Here is a 6000-nt window from a genome sequence, read left to right on the forward strand (position 1 = left end):
TCCTATTCAATGTAAATGTAATACAAAACATAAGACTAGCTTGGAAGATATGCTGCATTGTTATAGATAGTATACTGTATTAAGTAGTTAAAATGATCTCTTATATATAATATTATAATTATTATTATATTATTATTATTATAAATCCACTGTGACCCACTACAATACTTGGTTTCTGAATCCAAAAACAAAAAATGACTAAGCCAAATTCAAATATTTTTTTTGAAATTCCTAATTTCATTTCTCCGTTTGAAGATAGACGTTAAGAAAATTAAGCCAGGTGGGCCAGGTGAGCCGGAAGTAATGGTAAACGTATTAAAATGCCAAAAACTAAAATATTAAAGAGAATAAAAAAGCCAAACTCGTAGAACATTCAGATCTGTAACATTATGCAGCACTAACGTTACACCAGGGTGATATAGTAAATAAATAAATAAACCTGGACCGAGAGAAATACTTTAGTAACAGTATGATTACATGGGCATGCAGGTTTAACTCTGGGCTGAGGGTGAATGATGAAGATGATAACTAGTGTTGTGGTGGCAGCCCGGGTGACGGTGAGTGTCCTGTTTATAACTCTTTTTGCTTGTAATTCTGTTTTCCCCTGTTGTTTTCCTGTACTCTGCCTGCCTCCCTGTGTCTCTCCTCCTGCGTGTGCTCTCCCTCTCTCTGTCCCTCCGCTCCTGAGCCCAGCCAACAACCCGCACCTGCATCTCGTCAGCCACCTCCTCTGCCTGCCACACCTGCCTGCAATCAGCCTCATCTCTGACAGTACTTCTACCCCGGTTCTCCAGTCAACCCCTGCTTGATCATCGTTGCTCCTAACCTGGTGCCACAAGTTCACTCAAGCTCCTGAAATCAGCTCTTGGTTTTTCCCCCGTGTCTAACCCTGTCTGTCTGTTTCCCTTCCCAGGTTCACTCACCTTCGTCCTCTGTCCTGTCAGCTGGGCTTGCCCACCAGTCCTCTCCTCTTGGGCTACCTCCACGACGCTCCCCCGGCTCCCTTTGCTCCTCGCCAGTCCACCTGCCACCACACCATTCCCTTCCCCGGTCCCCTGCCTCCCACGGCTCCCTCACCTCTCCTCCTCCGCCTCGCCAGCCCCTCGGTCCTCCGTGCTCTCCTTCCCTGGCGTCTGCCTCACCTCCATCTCCTCTTCCCCAGCCCCTCTGTTTCCCCTAAATAAACCACCTTTCAACTGAGTGTTGCGTTTGGGTCCGTTCTGTCCTGCTCCCTAACAGAACGATCAAGCCACAAATGGACCCAGCAACCACCTTCCAGGAGGCAGCTAACCAACTCTGGTTAGAGTTGGAAGAGAAGTGGAGGGAGTTGAGTCATGTAGGCTACTTGCTTCTGACTTTTGGCCAGGTAAAAGTCTCTCAGAAGCCGTGGCTGACTCCTGCTCCTCGAGCCCTGGTGGATCGACCATTTTCAACCCTGCCGGTGGTCCGGCCAACCCCTGCTCCTTGTACCTTGTCAGGGAACGACCGACATCAACCCCTGTTCCTGCCCTACTCCCTGGCCTCTGGAGAGGTCTCGCCCCCATCCCAGTGTCCCCTTAGCCTGACCTCCAGAGAGGTTACGTCTTCTCCGCTGGCCTCCTGGGGCCTCCGGTCCTCGCCGGCCCCCTGTGGACCTTAGCTCAGGCTCTCAACCTCCTGACCTCCCCGGTTCCCTCTCTGCCCTGCCCCTGGAAAGCCCACCTCAGGTCCCAGGTTCCCTCTCTGCCCTGCCCAAGGGACGTCCGCCCGAGGTTCCCTGTTCCCTCCTTATTCTACAAACTAGACTGCAAATAAGACCAAATGAAAGAGGGGTTGTGGGTTCAAACCTCGGTTTCCCCGGCCTTTCTATGTGGAGTTTGCATGTTCTCCCCGTGTCTGCGTGGGTTCTCTCCAGGTGCTCCAGCTTCCTCCCACCATCCAAAGACATGTGGACTAGGTTGATTGGTGACCCCAAATTGTCCTTAGGTGTAAGCGTGAGTGGTTGTTCCCCACGGACCATGGTTCGTCTATGTGTGGCCCTGTGATGGACTGGCGACCTGTCCAGGGTGTACCCTGCCTTGCGCCCGATGTCAGCTGGGATTGGCTCCAGCCCCCCCGCGACCCTGTACGCAGGATGCAGCGGTTGACGATAGATGGATGGAATATAGCACTGACAGTAACAACTCTGCACACAGAATAATTTCTTGGGTTTACCTACATTAACCTACCAACTGTACTGCACCAAACAATGCGCTTAATAAAAGGTGACTGTTGCTGTTGGAATAAATGCGCAATATTATAGTGCATAATCAACTACTGTTACTAACATATTTCTCTCGGTCCAGGTTTATTTATTTTCATCTAACGTCACCCTGGTCTAACATTAGTTAGTGCTGCATAATGTTACAGATCTGACCGTTCTACAAGCTTGGCTTTTATTTTAATACGTTTACCATTACTTCCGGGTCACCTGGCCCACCTGTCTTTCTTTTCTTAACGTCTATCTTCAAACGGAGGTTTAGTTGTTTATCGTGTTTTTTTTTTTTGGATTCAGAAACCAAAAGACGGGAGATTGGCTGTTTGTTTTTTGTTTTTTTTCCCCCCCCCCGTTTCTTTGTTTTTGGTTTGAAACGACAAACGAAAAAGAGGTGGTTTTCTCGTTTGTTCATTTCATCGTTCAAACGAAAAAACAAACTATCAGAACGTACACGGACCATGGTCGCCACAAACTCCTGAAAGTACCATACACTGAGTAGAATTGTTTTAAAAGAATTACAATTTAGCAGATGTATTGTAAATCCTTGTTCCTGATTGGTTATTAATCACGTGTTCACTTGAAAGTTGCCCTTTAAGTTTCCTTCTACACTTTGTCATAAGTAGGAGCAAGTTGCTTGATGAATGTGTCTTATTCTTCACTGTCATGAACCAGGTCTGTAGCCATGAAAAACAAGAGAGGGGATGTGATGTGACTTATCCTAAACTGTCTCTTTAGAGCGTTCTTACATGGAATTGTTAGAAGTTTGATGAATACAGGCCGAGGTCTCGGTCAAATGCTCTGCTTTTTCCACTGGAAATGAAAATTATTCTGTTCTTCCTCTTGAATCATCTTGCAAATCCTGGAAGTACACTGAGTCCCAACAACGAACAATGAGCTGACGGTTGAAGGAAGATGCATGAGTCATGCAGCATTCGTGGTCGCCGCTGGGAGGCAATGACACACAAGAAGGCTCGCACAATGTGCCTCCTATGTTTTGCCAGCTGTAGCTTGTTTGCCTTCATTATCCCCCCACTCCCCACCTCCCCATCCTCTTTACTACTGCCACAACTGATCTGAGTATGAGATGGAGGTAAGCGATGATGAATAACAATTAGGATCTTTCTGAACAGATACCAAAGAAGAGGCCAATATCAATATGAGATTTTTATATGGTAATTCTTTCATCATTTATTTTAGTACAAATGTTGACTGAGCACGCTGCAGTGCAGCTCAAAAAACACAATAATTGAACACTTACTTTAAACTGATATGTGAGCAAATAAATTGGACATCAACGCTGACAAACACACACACAAAGGACAAAATGATCATATCCATTCTGCTGAATTCTCTGCAGGAAAGTCATAAATGGTTTTAAATGAGGACGAGCTGCCGTTGATACAACTGATCAGTATGTGGAATGGAATTAGGTGGCCGAGGATGACAAGTGGAATCTTTTATAGCCAATACTCATTGCTCATTGTGGCAGTTTAAATGATGCTTCTTTCTCTGCTGCTCGGTGGTTAACAGATGACACTGACAGCTCACATTTTCTGCTTCCCATTGACATATAATCAATTTAACTGATTTGATCATCTATATAATCGCTGTTACATTTGTGCAACTGGTATCTAACAGAGGCAGCAATAGTGAGTATTTGTTGCCTACATTTAGTAAAGTACTGCAATGCCTGTACTTTTCTTGAGTGTTTCCATTTTATGCTACTTTATGCTACCATTCTACCACATTTCAGAGGGAAATATAATACTTCTTATTCCACAACCCTTACACCGGTCCCCTTACATAGATGTCGTTATGCTGCGCCGCTATGTTTCTACTAGTAGCCCAAAAGGACAAACTGCTCTACAGAGTGAGTTTCGTCACTACATTGAATAGGTACAAAAAAGAAGATGAAGAAGAACAAGTAATTTTAGTAGCAGTAGTCAAGTGGTTTATTAGAAGTAAGAAATATAAGAAAAAGTAAGAACTTTGGAAAACTTTGTGTGGACTTTGGATGGCCAAGTATCCCAGAATGCATTTCAGGCCAAAAAGCAGAAATATCGGAGGCGAAAACTTAAAACTTACCTGTAAGTAATAATACTGCTATTATTGTGTCACGGAATGCAGTTTTAAGAGTTTTTTCATGTAGGAATATAGTTGTTTAAACTGATTTGAAATTTTGCTACAACATTTTCGGAGATGTGAAGTCCCGACCGCTAACGGGTCCGACCGTCATCAAGTCCGCTGCTGTTCCAATTGCTGAATGACGGACTGTGTACTCCCATAATAGCTCCTGAGGGACATCTCAAACTCTTAATCTGCTGAATGCTCCACTATGTTCAATAGCTTTTCGCTTACTTTGTCTGTCTGCTGTTTGTTGCTGGGCAGGTAATGTACAGTTGGTTTATACTGCTTTTTTTTTCTGCTGCAGCGGTTGAAAACAAACCGAGATGATAGCAGTTAGAGTGAACCAAAAGAGTGAGCGAAAGAATCTTAAAATGTTCGTTAGGCTGAGGAACTGCAGACGGATAAATATAAATTTGTCACTATGTCCCCCCTATACACACACACACACACACACACACACACACACACACACACACATATATATATATAACCAAAATTTCCAACAATCGATCACAGCTGCTGATTCTCCCCATCCCAGTGCCTCATATTTGTCTCTGAGCAATTAGCCTTTTTGCATCCCAGTGAGTACACAGCAGATATGTGGCTAATCTCACTCCCTTTTCACTTTCTCTTTCCTTCATTGATTCTTTTATCTCCTGGTGAAAACATTTCTTCTTCCTCTGAGTTTGACTGTCTGGCACATGTAACTGGAGGTGTGACAGGTTTTACAGCTCTTACACTAATACCCTTTATTTGCCTGTAAAAGGCTATTGTTGGGAAGTCAGTAATGGATGTGTGCGTCCGAGGCTGGCAAGCCTTTGTCTGTGTGTTTGTGTGTAGGTATGTATGTGGTGTGTACATGCGGTTTGTGTAAGTGTGTGACACAAAGACGTTTCTTTTACAGTGCTGCCGTAAAAAATAGACATTCATCGCCCCAGAGGGAGCCGCCATTTCTGTTTCACTGGGTTTCTGGACTCTTTAGAGATTACAGCTTTATGTTGGAATATATATAGTTTATGTGTGTGACAGTTTGAGATTCGTTATATGGTGTCCTTCTGAGTGAATTATATGTATTCACTATAGGATATACTCTGAGTGACCACATAACACAAGCGTTTGATAAATACCTAATGTAAATGTTCCCTTTATGTTCTTAGTGAATGTAGAACGTAATCCACACCACAATCTACGGCCTCAAAAATTAAGACACAGTTGAATTAACACCTCACTGAGACAGTTTTAACAACAAATGAAAATCACAAATTTCACAAATCTAGTATTTATTATTATTTCCCAAGAAAAAAACAACAGCACCAGTCATTTCAACAAAAATGCTGCCCAAACAACATTTGTTTACCAAAGGTATAATTACAAGGAAGGAAGTTGGGTGACAATATTTTAGAGCCACAAAGCCGGCAGAGGGAGGAGGTTGGGTCAACAAAACATCTGACTTTGCCATGGGAGACCGCTGTTCGACTCTCATTTCGGATAGTCAATCTTGGTTTGTTTTAACCATGACCACTGTCTTTCCCTGACCTTAACCACATGGTTATTATTGTAACCATGATAACCTTAATTAAGTACCCAAACCATGATCTTCACTTGACCCTAACCAAACTTTAACCATGGCATTGTCA

The 6000-nt window shown here is 43.6% G+C and overlaps 1 long non-coding RNA gene across 1 annotated transcript in view; it reads left to right on the top strand.

The window, feature by feature from the left end:
* The first annotated feature begins 2958 nt into the window (after nt 1-2958).
* The window catches only part of LOC123974561, a 5280-nt gene continuing 2238 nt past the window's right edge, over nt 2959-6000 (top strand). Inside the window, exon 1 of the long non-coding RNA XR_006825887.1 lies at nt 2959-3326. This is a non-coding gene — a long non-coding RNA (uncharacterized LOC123974561). The remainder of the gene's footprint in view (nt 3327-6000) is intronic.

Source organism: Micropterus dolomieu, linkage group LG08 (genome assembly GCF_021292245.1).
Source record: "Micropterus dolomieu isolate WLL.071019.BEF.003 ecotype Adirondacks linkage group LG08, ASM2129224v1, whole genome shotgun sequence".
Classification (NCBI taxonomy): domain Eukaryota; kingdom Metazoa; phylum Chordata; class Actinopteri; order Centrarchiformes; family Centrarchidae; genus Micropterus; species Micropterus dolomieu.